Source organism: Strix aluco, chromosome 1 (genome assembly GCF_031877795.1).
Source record: "Strix aluco isolate bStrAlu1 chromosome 1, bStrAlu1.hap1, whole genome shotgun sequence".
NCBI classification, from domain to species: domain Eukaryota; kingdom Metazoa; phylum Chordata; class Aves; order Strigiformes; family Strigidae; genus Strix; species Strix aluco.
In genome coordinates this window covers 41194134-41215456 of record NC_133931.1, presented here as the reverse complement: position 1 = coordinate 41215456, position 21323 = coordinate 41194134, and the positions used below count along the sequence as shown (strand labels likewise).

Here is a 21323-nt window from a genome sequence, read left to right as displayed (position 1 = left end):
GAAAACTTGTGGGTTGAGATAATAACAGTTTAATAGGTAAAGCAAAAGCCATGTGCACAAGCAAAGCAAAGAGAGGAATTCATTCATCACTTCCCACTGTCAGGCAGGTGTTCAGCCATCTCCAGGAGAGCAAGGCTCCACCACGTGTAATGGTTACTCGGGAAGACAAACACCATCATCTGAATGTCCCCCCCCCTTCCTTCTTCCCCTGGCTTTATATGCTGAGCATGACATCATATGGTGTGGGATATCCCTTTGGTCAGTTGGGGTCAGCTGTCCCAGCTGTGTCCCCTCCCAATCTCTTGTGCACCCCCCGCCTTGCTGGGGGGGTGAGAAGCAGAAACAGCCTTGACTCTGTGTGAGCACTGATCAGCAGTGACTAAAACATCCCTGTGTTATCAACACTGTTCTCAGCACAAATCCAAAACATAGCCCCATAGTAGCTACTATGAAGAAAATTAACTCTACCCCAGCCCAAACCAGCACAATGTAGCATATTTCTTCTTCTTTTCAGGACATTAGTTTCTTTTTTAAATTCATAAAGGCATGGAATCTTTATGAGCTGATGGGCATGAAGAAAAGAGATGCAATTATATGCTTAGAAATGAAACTCATGAACTGAAAGTCTGAAACATGGTGAAATGTTCAATGCTTCTAAAGCACTGATATGGTTATTACATTAATTTAAATACTGTCAAAATTTATCTGTCTCTTTTTGTATATGTCTACCCTTTTACCATGATTCTGTGATTGCATGGTATGATATAAGTCCTATTTCAAGAAAGACCTCAAGCATGTCTTTAGGTTCATTCTATTCAGGAAAGTGCTTTAACATACGTTTCAAGCTAAGGATATCCTTTAATACCTTTTCTGCTTTGTTTGCTTTACTGGATCTGATTTAAAAAGTTTGAGTAGCCTGACTCTGAAAAAGAGGGTCAATCCTAAGAACTTAAATCACTGGTAGATTATTAAGGTCATCTAAAATGTGTGCATAGTATTGAAATAAATACAACACACATTCTGTAATATATGGTTTTTTTTCTAAAGACTGACACTTTAAAAGCATTCAAGTGTTTCAAAATCATTCATTCAATTTTGTTTCCTTGCTACAAAAGTCAAGAGCTTGTCAGTTTCTCTTTCCTGGAACACCAAACACCCACAATTCCCTCTGAGTCAAGCATCAGGCAAGGGAAAAAGGAGATTAGAAGTAAACATAGCTACATATTCTGGAAATTTTCAAGAAACAACTTGCAACTGTTAAAAAGTTGTTCTTAAAGCTTACTTTACTTTTGAATGCTTACCTCTACATTGAAGGTTGTGTCTACTGAACTATAACTGCTGTAAAGTGTTGAGTATAATGTACTCTTCAGGAGAAAATTTCAGATAGAAATCTGAGTAGATTAAAATATATACTTAAAATAAATGCTTTACTAGTGAATCGTATGTATGAATTTCATCAGGAGTTGCATCTATCATACCAGTATAAATCAATGTAGAGACCGGAATCTACCTATACTCCCTATACCTAAACCATATACTAACTGTGTATATGGTTCAAAACGGAGAACAGAGCAAAATCTTAATCTAATATTATTGATTCATTGAATGTGTTTAGCTTTTATTGGGACCTGGCAAGTTTCACTTTGGATGTAGGAAGCTTCTTCCCTTTAAGTAATAGCATACTTACTAACTTCAAACCACAACTCAGTCCTTACATACACTTTCCTGCTGGATACTATGACCAAGAGTCTAAGTCTTTCTTGGTGTAGTAAAATCCTGTCTTTTTAGACCAGATTACAAGTGGCTTCTGTGCATTTCTGTGTTCCTCACTGTGCTTTTTGTGCACCTATGCACATGGTCACACATAATTCCCTATGCTCAGGGACAGTGTTTCCTTTTTAGATTGAGATTTAAAAGAGAAATAGTTTCACTCTGTCCTCCAGTTCTGTGTTTTCTAGCAGACACTGTTGTGTACTGCTCTGCCCTCACAGATACAGTTACCTTTTGCAAAGTGCCTGTGGCCCAGATCAAATACAGTTCCCAAACTGGGACTGTATCATATGCATACGATGAACACCTAGCTGTGTGTAGGTGCATGTGTAACGCAAATGCCCCCTGCACGGGGGAGGCCAAGGCTGATGTTGGTATCATTGCTGTATCTGCTTCTGACTGACACTTTGAGAGGAGCCCTGAACTCCTTAGGAAAATGCTGTAATTGTCTTTTTATAGCAATTCACTACATCTGGAGTTCCCTCTCTTCTTTTGACTTTTGAGATGTTTTATATACATGATATAGCTCTGGTCCATTTGTGAGTTTTAGGAGGTGACTGGTAGGGTTCGAACAGTTGATAATCTTTGCCATAGAGCAGTTCTGGCAGAAATTCATGTTTTGGAGGCTTCCCAACTCTGGTACTTCTTCTGGGTCTGTAATATGTTGCACAAATCTTTAAATGGTCTTTAGGAAAGAGAATTTAGCTCCATTTGTGTGCAGTGTGGGATACAAGGCAAAGCTGCAGAGGATCAAGCCCACCAGAAGCCTGGTTCTGACCATGGTCTTTAGACCCTTCCCTGTTACAAATGCCCCAGCTGGTTTCACCAGACATTTTCCAGTGAAATGCTGCCTTCACGCTGGCAGCCAACCTGGACATTACACATTCAGCAGTGTGCAGAAAGCACTATAACTTGTATGTGAAGAAAAACAGTAAATCTGGCTGTAGACTAAATAGCAAGAAGAGAAGCAACAGGCAGGCAAACTTAAACTGCAATTGTCCTAAGTACACAGAAAATTACTTTATGAGCCCAGCCCACACAGCCAAGTTTCTGTTGCGCATTGAGAAAAAAGCTTGCAAATATAGAATGGTATTTCAAAATGGAAACATGCCTAATAAACATATTCAAGGATAATTAGCAGGCCAGATAGCTGTGAGAAGTGATTTTGTCTTTTATTATATCTGCATATTGGGGCATGGTGGCAGATTACTTTTGTTAACCTTATACAATTTTATTGCAACATTAATGATGTAAAGCCTGTGGTGGGGGGTGTTATAACCTAATATCCTGTAAGGAGTAAAAGGCAGACCTAATCTAACCCATGGCTGACTTGTTGCTGTTCCAGGAAGGCACTGTACATACTGCCATCAAATTTCTTTATGTGCACATGTGGAGATAGCATTAACCAATCAATAAAAGGAGTAAAGGGGTAGTTCTGACCAACTGGGTAAATCTAGGACACTTAGGATGTCAAATTTGGTAGTTATGTCAAAGGTATATTAACAGTGATCTAGGAAGACCATATTTCATACCTCTTTGTAAGCATTTCCTTCTGAATGAATTTCTATATAGTTCACATCAATTTCTATCAATATAGTTCTTCTCACATGGTGTCCCAAACACTCACCCTGATACCAACTCTGACTTAAATAAAAGTGTAGCCCTGTGATCTATAAGCCTCTCAGAATTAATGATCTTCATTTGCTAGTAAGAATGATCCTCTTAAACATAGTGTGTTTTCAAGATCCAGTGATGCATTTCAGAGCTATTTGGCACCTGCCTGAACCCTGGCCTAATCCCAGTCTTATACTGTGTGATAGTTGCTCTGTCCTAGATAAGCTATTCAGCCTTACTAAGCTCAGACCTCTTCTTGGCCCACAAGACCCCTAGAAAACCAAGGTCATCAACATTTTCTTGCATCCTAATCAAATCCTACCTTGATCTAGAAAATCCTCCCTGCTGCAGATACTGTAAGAATAGATTTTCCTCAGTCCTCATCAGAAATATTTGTAGCCCTGTTGAAAGAATCTAGCTACAAACTCAATTCTTCAATCCATCTTGCCACAAACCCTCACCTAATTTAACTACTTAACAAGTTAGAGTCACCCACACCTATCAAAGCACTCATCAATAAGCCATTTTGTCTGGTGATTCTAGCCTGCATTCAAGCTTTTAGTATTTTAAAGACCTAATGCTACACTCAGATTAGTTTCTGTCCTCCAAAAACTAACCGCAGCCCCAGTCCCAGCCCATCCATCCATCAGTAAACCAAAGTCTTTGATGTCTGTTGTTCTGAAGATGAAACCTGGCTGGCAGCGGCCATTGCTCAGGACCTGCATTCAAATGAGTGATATGTATGGGTCATTGTCTATAGTTGTACTAGACAGCTTTCAGGAAAACAAGAAATTTAAGAGATTTATCTTTTTTTATTCATGAGCCAAGAGTCTAAGATGAGAGCTGGAGACAGGGCTGTTAGGAGTTGCTAGAATGTGCCCAGGTGGCCAAGAAGGCCAATGGTATCCTGGCTTGCATCAGAAATAGCGTGGCCAGCAGGGACAGGGAAGGGATCTTATCCCTGGACTCGGCACTGGTGAGGCCGCACCTTGATTCATGTGTTCAGTTTTGGGCCCCTCACTACAAAAAGGACATTGAATTACTCAAGTGTGTCCAAAGAAGGGCAATGAAGCTGGTGAAGGGTCTGGAGCACATGTCGTACGAGGAGCAGCTGAGGGAACTGGGGGTGTTTAGTCTGGAGAAGAGGAGGCTGAGGGGAGACCTCATCGCCCTCTACAGCTACCTGAAAGGAGGTTGCAGAGAGATGGGGATGAGTCTCTTTAACCAACTAATAAGCGATAGGACAAGAGGTAATGGCCTGAAGTTGTGCCAGGGAAGGTTTAGACTGGATATGAGGAAGTATTTCTTTACAGAACGGGTCATTAGGCATTGGAATGGGCTGCCCAGGGAGGTGGTAGAGTCCCCATCCCTGGAGGTGTTCAACAGTAGGGTCGACATAGCACTTAGGGATGTGGTGTAGTTGGGAACTGTCAATGTTAGGTTAATGGTTGGACTAGCTGATCTTCACAGTCTTTTCCAACCTAGATGATTCTGTGATTCTGTGAATTTAATTAAGGCCATGTTTGTAACTGTGATGCAACATTTGAAAAGTAACAGTGGAAGTAACTAGTGACTGTAATCTCTGCTTTCTCAAACCCTGGTCCTCATTCCATCCTAGCCCCATGAGTAAGACACTTCTGCCAGAGAACTTCTCAAGTGACATTTCCCATCAGGAGCAGCACTCATCCTAGCATTGAGATTTCTCAGGATTTGTCCACACACCACATTTTATTTGGTACTTTCTTTACCACAGACCGAGCTATAGCTTTTTCTAATAATCAGTGATCCGAAGGAACCATAGAAACATCATGAAGTGTTTTACTCTTCTGGCAGTTAGATCTATGGCTTTGAGGAGTAAGACTTCAATATAACTGGTGAACCACAACTCTAGTATCAGCTCTTAACCCTTGGCTTAACTGTAGCTATATGATATATGTCCAGAAAGAAGGGACTGTAAAGCATTTGGACCTATTGATGAGAGAATGAATAGTCTTGTTTATATGTCATTATCTTCAGCTACAGTATGGTCCTACATTGAATTATCTGAGTGAACGTTCTCAGGTCAGGATTAGTTCTAACATAGCTGTATGGCAGCCTGCATAGGCCTGCTCCTTTTGAGCAAATCACTTAGCATTTCTGTTTCTTAAATTGTTTGGGTGGGGACAGATGGCTGTGACAGACCTTGTATATTCTCCTCTTCACAGCTTCTCCAATAGTCCGTAAACCCAATCTCCAACACCCTACAATTTCAGTTCTTGGCTTTGTATCACCAAAAATTGTTACTGTGCCAAATTTGGGAAGCAGAGTGGTTTTTGAAATATGGAAAAGTATCCAGTAGGGACAAAACTAAAGCTATCAAATTCATTGAACAGATTATAAACCATATTTAAAGCTATTTCTCCATGGGTTAAAAGCTGGTTCATTAACAAAAGATTTAAATGTTTGCCACTCTTCTACCTTGGTACAGCAGAAAAAGTTCTGAAAACATGATAGCTCTGTGTTGTATTGAACAGAATCAAATCCTTCATATAAGCCAAACTTCAGTTCTCTACTAATAAAATCCTACATGTCACTTTATAGAGCATGTTTATTCTGTAGTGAAAATGACACAAATCCTTAATACAGCATCAGTGCTGCCTATTGGGCTTTGTATTCTTATAAATGTTCCCATGGGAAATCTGAAGGTTGGCACTTGTAAACTGTATTTTTAAAATATCACAGATGGGGTGGAACCCAGCATCATGTTGCTTATTACTCTGGTGATCTATCTAATGGTATTCTTTGCTGCTGAAATCTAATAAAAAATAACATTTTTGAAATATTAGATATTGGATTAAAGCTCCTAATTGTCTCTTTCATAACCAAGGAAGGTCCATATTAATAATTCTTTACAGAGCCATTCAAAAGAAGACATCTGTTTCAGCATACATTGTGAAACTCAAATCTGTCCAGTGCAGTTTTATTCATTTGTTACTTTCCATGAACAAATGTGACTGCACATTTATTTAAATCTTTAGAAATGTGGATGAACAAACAGAAGACAAAGTAAAGTTAAACCTGAATTGGAGACATGCTGTTAGGGAAGGAACAGTTCCACCCGCAGTAGGTGGTAAGTGCCCTTGCAATAACCCAGTGTAATAATTCTGATATAGTCAAACTGTGCCTCTCATATTCACTGCCTCAAATGGATGGACAGTTCCAAAAAGAGTGTAAAACCCCCACTTACTTAGTAAAAGTTCATAGGAAAGAGAGAAGAAATGCCAGACTCAGAGGCTGACCTATTCAGAATATAATCACACTTTTTTAAAAAAGACATCTACATTACAAAGGATAGAGGTTTTACTGCACACTCCCCTCTTCTCTAATGCAGCTACTATGAGTAAGACACTCAGAAATTAACAGGGTGTGGCACAAAGTTTTATTATTCAGCCACCATTTCTATTTGAGTTATTAAAAGTTTATGCACTAGAGTGAGGGATTCAAATTTTCAATGTACTCAGGCATCAGTTTTCTGGGTTTGGCCTATTGCTAGAAGGCAATTCTGTCAAAAGCTATGCGGATGACAGTCATGAAAGTGCTGCCCTCTGTTTGCTATAGCTCCTATAGATTGTGAGCGTTTTCAATATTCTCAAGTTCAGTTTTGGAAAGATCACATTTTTATGACTTTGATTCAAGTATGACTGCACTCAGTGCTTTTCAGAGGAAATGGATCCATATAAGCAAAGGAGAAGGTGATAAAATTGGAAAAAAAGGGTGAAGGAATGTTCTTAAGTGACAAATCTATAATGCATGCCCATCTTGGCCTTGAAGACAGAAAGCAATGGTAGGAGAGTAGGGGCTCTGTTTGTTTTATTAAGGAACATATATTCTCTAAGCTGAAGAGTATAGAAAAATTACTCTCCTGTTGATTTCCTGATGTCTATGCCATTGAGGGGCAAATTTGGGATCAAAGTAAACCCTAATTTAAATTTAAACCTGTACCTGCTGTACCAGCAAGACTGAAGTCCGGAAAATTACAGATTTTTCTTCTGCAAATGATCTATTTACTTCAGCAGGAAAGAGTAACAGCATTAGTGGAGTAAATAAGAGCTTGATGCTATCAGGAGCTTCTACTAGATAGACTGCATCTCAGTGATGATCCTTTTTTTTGCTCAGTAATGTTTACAATGAGACCCATTCTTGGAACATCAAATCTCCAGAAAAGTGCATCTTTATCACAGGGCAAAAAAATATGTTAATACTGGTTTAATTAGGTAACAAGTGTCAGCTGTCACTGTCATTAAACTAATCAGTATTTGGTACCAAAAACATGCCACTCAAAGTTGGTGTCTATGAAACTATAATAATACTTCACAATTCTACAGTGCTTTCCACCCCCAGATTATTTTTGCATTTTGCATGTACACAATGTTGGACCTGGTAGGCTGTCTGGAGGAGGCACTTAGCAGGCAGCTGACCTGAAAGACCCTTCATGAAGTGCAAAGAAAACGAAAGCCAGTGTTGCCTCTTGGGGTTCCCTAATGTACCTACAGTGTTACCAGAAGGTTCGGGAAGTTGCATCTGTCAAGTGTGAAATTCTTAAGCTCCAAAAATGCCCACTTAGAGAATTGGGAAACACCTGGAGATTTTCATCCATCAGAATGCTCTCATCTCTTCCTCATATGTAATATATAGCCTATACACACATTTTTTCAGAAGTGTTTTATTGCCCATTTGTTCAAATACACATTTTATGTTTTTATCCCTTTGAAGGTGTGAAAGCACTACTTCTTCTATATTAACAATATGTTTATTCATTTCTGGTGATATGATTTTAGCCTTCGAATGTCAATGTTCTGCTCTTGACTGAGTCTATGATGAAGTCTCATCCACTCTATCCCAAGTTTTTATAAATATGAAAATAAGATGACAATGAGGGGTTAAAAGTAGCCTAAGAAAATTCTTAAATAACTTTTTTTTCTGATGCTTTAATTTGTAGCCTTGACCATCATCAGGGGCATAAATTAATTTATAACAGCTGTGGATGAGCATTCAGGGTTGGGACCTGAGTTTTGTATTCAGAGGGATATGCTGAAAGTTAAAAAAACTCATCAGAGTCACCTTAAGTACATGAACATTTCTGGTGCATTTTGCAGTTTTACAGCTTTGCTCCAAAAACAACATTATGAGGTTATACAATGAGACACTTAAACAGCCAAGGGACACAGAAACACTGTCAGAATCACTAGAGTGCAGTTACAGAGCACTTTATAAAGTAATATGAGTAATTGCGTGTAACAATTGCCAATATCCACAAGCACTAACAATGTCTGTAGTGCAGTAGGTGAAGAATGCTGTGGCAGACTTTTAAATGATGATTATCTTCTACAATAGTGATTCATTCCAAACTAGCAAGTTTGACATTTCCCTGCAGTGGTTTCTCCTTCACCTACTGCATCTGGCCTTCACTACTGAAAGTGATTTAGTAGTGACAAATTTTGCAAAATTACAGTATTTGGAATCCTCATTGTTCTAGCTAATGTTCTGTTAATTTTGTTCTGGTTTATAAACGTGTTCACAGATTTCTTTTAAGCTGGCAGGTCCCCAGGTACTGTGGAGATGGGATAGGCTGCTTGGTTTTGCTTCATGTAAGAAACAAACCCAAGACATTGTTGGAACTGGTGCACTTCAGCTCTCTGACAGGCAGTGGTGGATTTTCTAAGAGCATTTGTAAGAAAAATGGGTTGGAATAGTCTCAGTATTTAGAATTGCAACAGAAGTCTACTGTTGCTTCCTCAGAGGAGTTTCTCAGAGACACAAGCTGTAAATTGTGGAGAAAAATGAAGAGAATGCCTTTGCTTAATTAGCCTACATCTTCTATAAAACAGTAAACATACAGTGATAGGTTTTGATGAAACAGAAGAATGAACCAATAGAATCCAAGCATCTTAAAATACCTGTTGTAACCTTCCTTTAACTTGCAAAATGGCTTGCTATTTCTTTAAACATCATCCTTTATTCCCAGAGGAATACATCAAGTAATCATAGGAATGCTGAAGGCTTTTGCTAACTAGAAATAAACCCATTTACTGACACTGTCAGGTGGTCAAAAAGATAACCAATTCCCAACAGAGTAGTGGTTGTATGCTTAGTCCCAAAGATGGAAAACTTGGTGCATAGGAAACCAAACTCTGAAGACAAACTTTCAGTGCCATAGTGACCCCTGAATTGTAATGACGATCACTTTGGTCAATGGTCTCTAAAGTGGAGGAGAGGAGAGTTGGAGAAGAATTAACTTAAGAACAAGCTAGTGTCTGAGGACTGGTGGTGCACATGGAAAATTCAGATTCATCTCTCACTGACCAAGCTAAGAAGTCAAGCATTCCACTGATGAATTTCCCAACTAAATGTTTGGTAACTGGTGCATTTCTGTACCAGTTCTTCATTTTTTATAAAATTACATTTTCTAGCTAAACACCATTCATCAAAAAAATCCCAGCCAGCTTTACTTTGAAATTAAAGGGTAAAGTTTATTATGAACAAGCACAGAAAAAAAATTAATCTTTATACATGCTAGTGCTTTAAAAATGTTCATGTAAATTGAGGACCTTGAAAAAAAATTTTCTTTATATATTGAAGTGTAAATACTGAAAGAATAACTAGATGTTGTTCATAGTCCTTTTTTTTTCCTCCAGGGATAACACACAGAACAGCAAATAATGGTACAAATGAGAATAGAACTTTATGCTGTTTGACATAAAATACACAATGGAAAACTAATACAGTTATATCAATAAATCTTTTAAATGCAGAGAATTCCCTCACTCCAGTGTTGTATTATGAATTCAGTAGCATAACACTTTATTTGACAGTTGGTAGCAAAATTTGAACTCAGATTATTAATAACCTTTCCACAGTCTATCATTAATGTCAGTGGGTGCGGTTTAGGAGTTTTATTTTGGCAAGTATAATATGTTAACATATTAACTGACTGCTCGTCTAGTCAGAGCAGAAATGCTAGCCAGGGAAGGCATTTCACGCCAATTCTGAAGGCACTAAAAATAAACTGCTACTTACCAACTGAGACAACTTGGTAAATGTCTGATTTCTCCAGCCTTTGAAGTGCTACATCAACACTTAGTCTAGAGTTTAAGACATTTCTTTCAGTAAGCATTTACATAGAAGAGGACAGTTTGGCTACAGGACATTTACTGCAGATAAATCATGTCAGTGATATCTTGTCAAGTTTAACATCCTGTGAAGTCAACCGGTGTCAGTATGTTCTGCTGAAGAGGACGGCTGTAAAATCAGCCTATGGAGCTCCTGCCTATTGACCTAGACCATGGGACACAGATTCAGTTATTCATGTTTTATGTTAGGCTATGAGGTCTGGTTTTAGTGGTACTGGTAAACATGATACCGCAGACTACAGTCGGTACCATATTAAGAGGCCACTGTGTCAGCATGGAATGACATATAAATGTAACTGCACCAAAAACTGAGCTAGATGAGCACTTGACAATTTGTTTTGTATTAAGAAGTGAGCATAAGAGTAGACTGCCAAAGGTCAATTACAATTTTCCATTACTATTCTTTGTTCTGGGAAGAATTATACTACTTTACCCTCTTTGGTGTACCGGTGCCATAGGGTAGTCATTGTTCAAGGTTGTCCAAGACTCTCCTAATCCTTGAACTGCTGCTTCATAAGATACAATATCAAGAGAGAGCATATGCTCTCTCTTTTGGTACATGGACTCACAGCCTCTCTGATCACCTTCCTCTCCTTTGAAGCCATGTAAAGCCTGTTAGAAGCTAGCCTTAGAAGATAAATCTGAAGTTAAAGAGAATATAAAAAACTGTGCATGGAAGTTGCCTTGAAGAAATCATCTAGTTACTTCTCCTGCTACCAGGCTGAGAACTCAGACCATCCCTGACAGATGTTTGCTTATAATATTTTTTTAAAAACTTGCAATGAGGGGTCTCAAAATCACTGTGTTTCACTGCTAAATACTGGTGAACTATTTTAACACTAGTTGGAATTTTTTTTCCTAATAGCTAGCATAAATGTTTCCTGTTAAAAATTAAGATAATTACTTTTCCTGATCTCACAGGATACAGAGAATATTGATCATTGTCTTTTTTATATGTATTACAAGAAAAGTCACTTTTCAGACTAAGCAATCATAATTTTTTTCAAATTTTCTTTACATTATGCTTTCTAAATCTCTTATAATTCTTTGTTGCTGTGTTTATATTTTATTAATTTTCTTTTCTGAAAGGGTGATGCGACTGCTGAATTATCGTTGGTCTGTCCTCCCAGTTCAATTTGTTTAGTCAAATTTTTTTTTACTTTCTTTCTTGTAACCTTTTCATCTGGGCTATCTTTTCTCTAGTTTGTTTATTAATATATTGTTTAGACAGGTTTAAAAACTTTACTAAGATCAAGCTAATTTAGATCTATTACTTTCCACCAAACAAAAGATAAATTTTTCTCTTACAGGAGAAAATTATACAGTCTTAACATGGTATGTCCTCAAAATCTGTGTTGATTGCTTCTTGTCAACTTGTTCTTTCAACACTCAGAGATGGATTGTTTAAGAATAAGAATAAAGAATAAGCAACGACGGTTGTAGTATGTTCTAATGACTGTAAATGTTAGCTTATCTCATATGCAACACCCTAAAACTGCTTTTATTCCCTTTTCAAGATGACTACTTTACCTCACTCTTCACAGTTCCTCCCCTGTGGATTCTTTCTGCATCTCTAATAGTTAAAAATTTTTTCTTCTCATTCTTTAGTATTCTAAGCATAGAACTTCAGTGCATTTATTTAACTCAAACTTTTTTTTTTTTTTTAACCTACTAATTTCCTTTTCTGTCCTGATCCCTATTCTCTTGTTGAAACTAACTTGGTTAAGCATCTTTTCATATTTAACCTCTTGTTTGGGCAAAATGGCATTGGATAGTTCAGTCTGCACTACATCATATGGTCAATTTTCTATTAAGTAATGGACCTAATTTGTCTGTGTTTTTCTTTGACTTCTAAAGGGCTATAAAATCTTCTTAGATATGCAATATTGTGTGAAAGTAAAGCCAGTAGAAATCATATTTAATGATTCCCTTCTGTTTAACATTTTGCCTGAAATCAGAGACATTGGATAGTTGTACAAAAAATAGCACAATTAGTTTGCACTGTGGAAGGTTCCCAAAAGACATATCATGAAGGTATCATGGTACCAATGAACTAGAAAATATTCACCTTTTCTCTGTATTACTGTACCTTGAACGTGTGATTTGGTTTATAGGACTTTTTTTTTCCCCAACGAAGGATTAAAGACAGTGAACAATAAAGACTGATATTAAAGAATGTTTTAAATAGCTAATATGATAGCACCACACTGTTAATGTTACTAGGCTAACTTAATGAAGTGACATTACAATATGGTGTATATTGTAACAAATTAATTTTCATAATAACATACAATTTAATCACAGGTAATTTTTCCAATTTTCACACCACAGCAAATGCTTTCCCCCATCCCAGGTCTGACTTCACCATGTACTTTAATTTAGAACTTTATTTTAAAACTCAAAACTTCCAGTTCTCAAATGCTAAAGGGAAATGGACTATTTTCATACATTGTGTGCCCATTTTCAAGACATTAAAGCCTTATTAAATTCTTTCTTTCTGATCAGATAATTAGAAAATTTGGTTTTGTGAATAACAAAGTGACAGACTGAGATTTTTTTCTAATTGCAAACACTTCCCATACTGCTAATTCAGAATTTCTGTACATGTGGAACATGTGTATTACTTTCAGTGGCACAAGTTCCCCTCCCCCACTATCAAAAACCCCCACCACACATACAAACCCAGCACAGCAATTAAAGGCAATGAGATAGTTGAAAGTCAAGAAATAAATACAGAATTAAAGGCAATAAGTAATTTCCTCTTATTTTAATGCCACTGAACATTTAATGTCAATGTTCTGAGGACAAGGAAATTTCATAAGCATTTTATTTTAATGTCCTTCTTAGAGATATCTGGTTACTATCATATGATTAAATTTCTGTATTTTAAATGCAAAAGCTCTGCCCTTCCTATTCACTCCCAGTAGTTGGTGAGAAAACTGCCAGAAATCCCTGATTTGGCTCCTATGCCAAGGCCCAACCACTGCAATGAAGTTTCAAAAACATTAGGATTCCTTGAGTTTTGAGTCAGTGGGAAATGAAAGATGCTTTTCCTAATTTTATTCCTAGAGTATAGGGCACAAGGATACAAAATGACATAGAGGGCATCTCAAAGATAATATAGATCTGTAGAACATATATCTCTCATGCCATGCTGCCTTGAGGCCAGGCTGGTTCTAATGTGCACCCAGGGCTCTCCTCTTATAGGCCCTATACAAATCTTGAAGAAATGATAAAAACTCTTTTGTTTGACACAGAAAAGCTGCAGGGTACAAAGCATAAGGAGCTAAATGAAAAGAGACGGGTGAGCTATGTGGGCTTTTTTGTCTTTCATCCCTCTGAATAATTTATCCAGCAGTAGATGTGTAGATATGCCATATGAAATAATAATATAGTTATTTTGGAATTAGGGAAAATTCCAATTCTTAAGACTGAGAACTGACAGAAAGACAAGAAACAGCAAAGTCTGTATTATTCTTGCATATAATGTTCACTTAAAAGCACAAAGAGTTAATCTTATCATCCTACACATGGTTGCATTTATAAAAGATAAAAATCGCAAACAAGTAATGCACAGTTACTTGTTACATATTCTTCCCATTACAGTTGACAGGTTCATTAATCATACAGTGTATTTTACTATTAGAAGCTGTAAAGAAGATCAAATCTCTTGTAATTTTTCTTCTTCTTTTCCATTTGATAAGTATGTTGTTTCAATGTGCAGATAAAATATAGTGTCAGTCACAAACAGTCCCAAGAGAATTGCAACTCTCTAGTTGGAAAATTCATCCTTATTTGCAATGTAAAATTCCATGGAAAATGCATCATTTCCTTTTTAACTTGACCATTAGATTGAGTAAAATGCATATGCCTGGGTATTCACAAAAGAAGTAATCCAGAATGAAGTGCCTGTGGATATGAGCAATGTTTAAGTAATAGAAATATTGCTTACTGCATGTTGAAAGCATTAGCTATGAATACCCCTATTCATAACATCACATTGATTCATAATTAAAGCCCTGTGAAAATTATAGAGAAAGTTGACATGTTTCACAAGCTGTTCATGGTAAATGTAGCAAATTTTACAGTTTGTTGTGACTTGCCAATAAAGAACTCTCGGGAAGAAAGATAAAGAAGTGATTCTATGATACTGAGTTTTAGCAAGTGTGACTAACACAAATGATGACCTATGCAGAAGACTTAGACTCAGTTTTTCAAAGAAAATTACAAAAACTTTCACTTTAGAAGTAGTAGTCTAACATGTCTAATGAGAAACATTTTGGTGGATGTACAGCAGTAAATTCTAGCCTACATATGAAGAAGAAAAGCCTCAAGAAATAAAAATGACTCAACCCTCTTACCCAATGAAATTGAAGCAAAGCACTGCAAAGCTGTATGCAACTGTGAAGATATACAACGAGGTCTCACTATTCTTTTCTTTTTAGAGGAACAATAGTAATTCTTAGTCCTGCTATGTGTGACATTGAAAGGTGTACATGGTCTGCTCTGTGTTAAGATTTCCACATCAGGTGTCCCACTAAATATTTAGAAAGAAACATTTTGAGCTAGACTATACCAGATGATGCCATGAAGTGAATGTGCATCAAGCTGATTTTCCACAAAACTTTTCAGAAGTATCTGGGTATGTTTGAAGACTTGTGGTTTAAATGTCTTCACAAAGAGGGGAAACAGAATTGTTAATTTTTTCTTACACCATCTTTTGATCCCTGTAAAATCAAATTGGGCTTTCTGTCATACTAAAAAATAAACAAATCTGATGCACACCAATACTGGGTTTACATTTCTTCATTTTTACTAAAATGGAAGTAGAGGTACTGTCCTACATGATAGTGGCTTCCTCTTTTCATGAACATTAACACTTTTCAGTCCAAAAAATAAAAAAGTACAATATTCATACCTCTCAGTATAAAAAGCCTAAATAAACACTGCTGAGGTTCCCATTCAGATTCTTTCTAAAACGAGCTTTCATAGACAAAGTGAAACTGATTAGACAGGTTACCTCTATATAAAGTCACTGGAAGCTCACTCTGAGACGCCAGCTTGGTAAGGTAATTTATTGGGTGAGTGAATAGTTGGAGCAGTTAAGGAGGAATGCAGGGCTGCTGTACTTTAGAACAGGAGATGAAGTGACTGTTGGTCACTTCTTCATAGTGAGATGTACAAAAGCGCTGTAAAACCACCTCCTAAAACAGTTCTGATACTGGATGAGGTTCAGGAAGGTTGGGAGGTTGTAATTTATGAAGTCAAGATTATTAACTAATATTAAGTATAACATTGCTGATACTGCTTGATTTTCTTTCCCTTGTATTTGGAATTTTAAAAAATTGTGTCAATAAAAGAAATTGACATTGGAAGTCTAAATCGGGAATACTTAAAAGACATGTTTGGGTAAAGAGATCAATAGACTAAATTGGATAATTGTTAATACACTAGTTGAGGAGTTAAGGCCAAATCCAATGTATTTTATAGAGACATATTTATAGCTAAAGCTACAAGTCTTACCCTGATAGTCACAGAGTTTTTGAATTAAAACTGCAATCTTGCCAGTGTGTATAAGAATGTATTTAATTTGCATTCAATACAAATGAATATGAGACATGTGCTCATGACAAATGATATCAGCAGGTTTCTCAGCTGGTAACACACGGATTTAGCTGTTGGAAGCTTGCATTTGTGGAAGGCAAACCAGCCAATGGTGTCTGAATGAGGGAAGGTGGGAAAATGCTGTTGAGCTGAAAAAATTACTTCCGCAGATGTGAGCAAAGTGGCATCTACAAATGTTAAGCAGAAAAATGAAAAGGGGCATTTCATGAAAGTGATGTTGCTTTTTTTTTTTTTTTTTTTTTTGTGCAGCAATAATGATACCATTGATTTCAAACAAAAAGCAAGCTGTGACAAACATCTTGAGAGATATTTGCATAAATGGAGGCTGCAAGCAGTTGAACCTACAGTAGGAAAGACAACTAAAGTAGAAAAAATGGTGAATGAGCTATTTTCTGTGAGAAGAACAAATGCATCATAGAAAAGTTTGCAGATTTCACAGAGGCTTTTGCACTGCTAATGTTTCATTTCATGTTCTGCACAGCCCTGCTATGAAAACCTACTTGAATGCTCCTTGGGAGAAACATACCTTATGCTGGTGCCATACCTTGTTTAGATCAACTGGGAAAAAAATACCTACCAAATCCTGTCGAAAGTCATTTGAAATTGTTTCTGCACTGTTTCCATTCAAAGACCACTTGACCTTTTTGGAAAAAAAAACCCACATGGACAGTCTATTTCTCCCAGGATGTTTCTCATGTACACTCAAATAAAAATTAAGTTACATTTAGAATGCTAGTTCGTGTTTTACAAACTTTGTTTTCATGTGGTTATGTGTACAGAAAATCTATAAGTGCATTATCTATGGTTTATTCCCCAGGTCATTTTGGGGAACATCTGCTGATATTTGTGATATAAATGATCTGAAAGCACTATGTTCATCAACACCTTTAATAGCAGCACCATCTTAGTCCTGTGGGAAAAAAGAATCATAGCTTTGGGAAAGGACTCTGGTTCTTAAATCTCATCCAGTAGGTTTTGCTTTTTCAGAAAATATCAAATGGGGGTGGGGGCTGGGGGGGTACATAGCTATGAGAAACCCCTCCTGAAATTGAGACCTTTGTGCATTGACTGCATGTTTTTCCAGTGCTGACTTACTTTGAACACAGCCAAGCTAAATATGCTTTGTATCAATTAGTGTTTTCAATATGATTCCCATTTTAAAGAAAACTTATTCATAAGGATGAAGTCCAATGTGATTTCTGATGAGATACCCAAACACAGATTGTTTTTCAGTGCTGAGTATTAGTGCTTTGAGAAGTCTACTGGTGCCTACTAGGACTGTAATATTTTTTTTTTTCTTACAAGTATGTCTTTCAGAATGACATGCCAAAGAATCAGGAAAGACAACCTCAGTAGAGTTTCATTTCAGAGCAAAGTGTGTGTGCAAACCAATTTTTTTCCCTACTAAACAACTTTATAGCTATTCTTTTCCATAGCTATTTTAATTTTATCTTTTAGTACTGATGCCATTACTAATGTATGCTTTGCTACTAAGATCTCTATTTGTTGGTTGAAGTCAAATCTACATGAACTGGTAGCCTTGGGTGTTAATGTTGAAGAATGCTGACATTTACCGTGAAATTCTTTGAAAGTATCCTGTCAAAATCATAGCCATATGAGGTCAGTGGTGAGAAAAGCAGTTCATCCTCCACATACCCTGTTCCAGCTTGTAGTTTGATTTGTATTTTTCTTTTTTGGGAGATATTAACGCTAAGAAAATTTTAGAAAATTTTACTTTCTTCTGTGAGAAAATATATTTTTAAAAAAATCTGCTGGATAGTTCTCCTTTTCTTGACTATTATAACTTTCTAGAAAAAATAATACTAAGGTCTGTGAGATTCAGAGGAATCTAACAAAAGTGTTCAACTACCACTTATTTCTCGATACATGAAGTAAACTATATACTCTATACAAGAGTAAATATGTGGACATGCTCAGTAAATCCTCAAATACTTCATACAAATATAAGGAACTCTCATTTAATTTAATAAGCTTATAGATATTTGGAAGTTTTGTTCTCACTTCTAGACTAACTGGATGAAAGCACTACTGTGTCCTGAAATATTTTGATAACATCATTAAATACAATAGTAAATGCTCTTCATTGACTGAATTCAACCCTCCGTTGTATTTTTTCTGGTGTTCAGTTACCTTCTTGGATTCTAGGATGCCACTTTAGGATGAAATGTTTATTGTGAAGAATACTCATTACAAGTTATACCAGTAACAAGTCATATACTGCAATGTTAGCCAGAAAAAAGACCTGGTGGTGACAGACTTTTGAGTCTCTTCAGGGTTTCTAGTTGTCCATGCACAATTCTACTTCTATTTCTCCTCTCTGAACAGTTTACTATTTCCCCCACTATGTGGTCTAAAAAGATATCTTATGAGACCTGACTTACCCCTGCTGAGTTCTGCAGTCTCCTCAGGGTCGACCACATAGGGTGTGCTCCAGTGACTCATTATTTGTGAAACAGGTAATAGAGGAACTGGAATATTACACTCAATATGTGTTTGGGGAACTCTTCTGTCCAGATAGATTATCTTTGCAACTCTATAACACCAAAATACATCACTTCAATGCGAAGGGGGACCCTTTGTAAATACCACCATGTATCAAAGTACTATCTAATATCTAGTCCCAAAGAACCTAAAGTATCAATATCACTCATGAAATGTTACTTTTCAGCTAAAAGGCGTGCAAATTGTTTACTTTAAATGTCATAATATCATTAGTTTAAGAAAAAGAATAAAAAGACTTATATGCAGGGATATTTTCTTGATAATCGCTCCCTCCCCCTCTCGAGTAGAGACTGAAATAATTTTCTGCCAATAATGATGACAGTAGATTAATGGACTAAGAATCTGTTTTTCTAAAACCAAGAGATTATCCAGAAACCCCTGCTGTTGATTGTGCTTAGTGAGAGAGGAGGAAAGCACCTCTTACCAGTGCTGTTGCAATAGCTGCCTTAATTTGTCATGCATAGCAGTCTTTTTCATTATTACTTTTTTCTTCCTTTAGGATAGGATGTGTAGCATAGGATACTTTCCTCTTGAAGTTAATGAACATTGTTAAAATGTTTATTGTTTATGGTGAAGGAATGGGGTTTATCTCCCAAATCCATTTTGTTAACTCTGGCTTTTATTGACTTTGTTAATTTTTAAAAAATTTGGAAAATGTCAGGAAGTACAATGTAGCCTATTAGGTTGAGTACTCCTCTGACATACACATGTTCATTGAAAGTAATGGATTTTCATACATGTAAGTCAGAGCAGAATTTTGTGGTTATGTTTCATCTCCTGACAGAGGAAGGGAAACTCAGATGCCTTAGATGTGTAGAAGTAGATATATATCCAAAGCATATAGAAATATCTACTGGATTAATTTTAAACATTGTAATATATAGGTTGTGCCAGAGGCAAGGTATCCTATATTACTATAAATTACTGACATGCTACATTATATATACAGGCTATTCAGATAATGTTAAAGGTAAAAACCAGTGCAACAGCACATTTAGTGGAATAAGAAAAATAATATATAGCATGAGAGTTTCTGGAAAATGGGTGTTGTAGAAGCTAGGGGATCTTTAACTCTGCTACAATCACATCAACAACTTTAACACAGTGCTTGTAAAATTGATGAAGCAATGGTTAAAACATTTTAATAAAAGCTCTCTCTTTTTCTTTGTGTATTACTGCCCAGTTAGAACTGTGGAGCTCTGAGTACTCTATGTGCTGTTCTAGCAGAAATTAAAATTCCAGAATCTTATTAGCAAATTTCTATTAAAACAATCCAAAAGAGAAATCCAACAGCCATTGTTCAGAGATACACAAAGGTGTTAACACAATAATTTGACTTTTTTTTCAATATGAGAAGTTTTTCAATAAGGGATAGTTCAGGAAAAAAATAAACACAAAATTACTCAAGAATGAGTGTAGGTTCAAAATCAAGTGAAAGTCTATGAGAGGAATAAGCTTTTGGGGCAAACAACTACATTTTAAGACAAAATGTTATGGCTGGGTATAATTTCTGGGTATATGACTGAGTGATCCTCATCTTTCTTCATCCCAGTCCCATGTTCCTACACACTGGGAAAATCATCCAGTTCTTAGACTGTTATAAGCTCAGTATCAAGAATGCGTGTTGTTCAGTAATCCTCTGAGAGAAAACAGGAGCAAAAAAGCAAGAATGTAGATTAACCACTGAAAGACATGGCTTGCATTTGTGCATTGAAACAATTTGCTTCTAGTGAATGGATGGTGGACAATTAATTTGTAGTTTTTCTCCTCCACTTTGTTTGGAAATTTTCCTTGTTCAAAACTCTTACACATCTGTAATGGAATTGCAAGTGTAAATTCAGTACTCTATTATTTAGAGGATTCACAAGTTTATTGGCACACCTCCTCCTGCTTTTAAAATTAACATCTTTACTGATCCATTGTGATTCTTCTCGAATCAGAACTACATCATCAGCAAAACTTTTTTAGTTAGTGTTCTTTTAGCTGAATAGGCAGTGAGGCACTTTACTCTGGCATCCCCATGATTGATGGGAAAATTTCCAATCATTATCATTAATGAAGAGGAAACTCTTAAGGTGAAAAATAATAACAGAGAGAAAAGAAAAGGAGACAGTTTTGTTGTGCTTTCCTACTTGACAGCTGTAGTCCCCTGCCTTCGGAGGCCTCTTTTCCTCTGGCTGACTTCTGTGAGACTCAGTAAGGAAGAACAGTAGCCATCAACAAGTGAGGACAATACTTTTATTAATCAAGTATCAGTCTTGGAGGTTAGCTTAGCAACTTGAAGTAATGTACTTCCCTGACAACCATTTGTTCCCAACAGGTCACAAAAAAATCTGTTTGATGAGAATATGCAACAGAATGCCTGCTTCACTAGTCCTGGAACAGACTATATGGAAATGATCCTGAATTAGATCTTTTTGGACATAATTGTCTTGTCTTAAAATTCATAATGGTATTAGATACCATGAAACAGCTAGCATTTATTGGTTAGCTGTTAACTTGTGCAGTCAGCTGTTGTCTCTTCCTTTGTCACACTTTGAGTTTTATTCTCTTTAAAGGTCTGGTTGTAATTTAATTTTCTGACTTACCTGTTTGACTTGTGAAATTTAACATTGTAATAAC

General features: G+C 36.6%; 1 long non-coding RNA gene across 1 annotated transcript in view; it reads left to right on the top strand.

Moving 5' to 3' along the window:
* The window catches only part of LOC141920966 (uncharacterized), a 55806-nt gene extending 39239 nt beyond the window's left edge, over positions 1-16567 (top strand). The window contains exon 3 of the long non-coding RNA XR_012622513.1: positions 16428-16567. This is a non-coding gene — a long non-coding RNA (uncharacterized LOC141920966). The remainder of the gene's footprint in view (positions 1-16427) is intronic.
* Positions 16568-21323: the final 4756 nt, after the last annotated feature.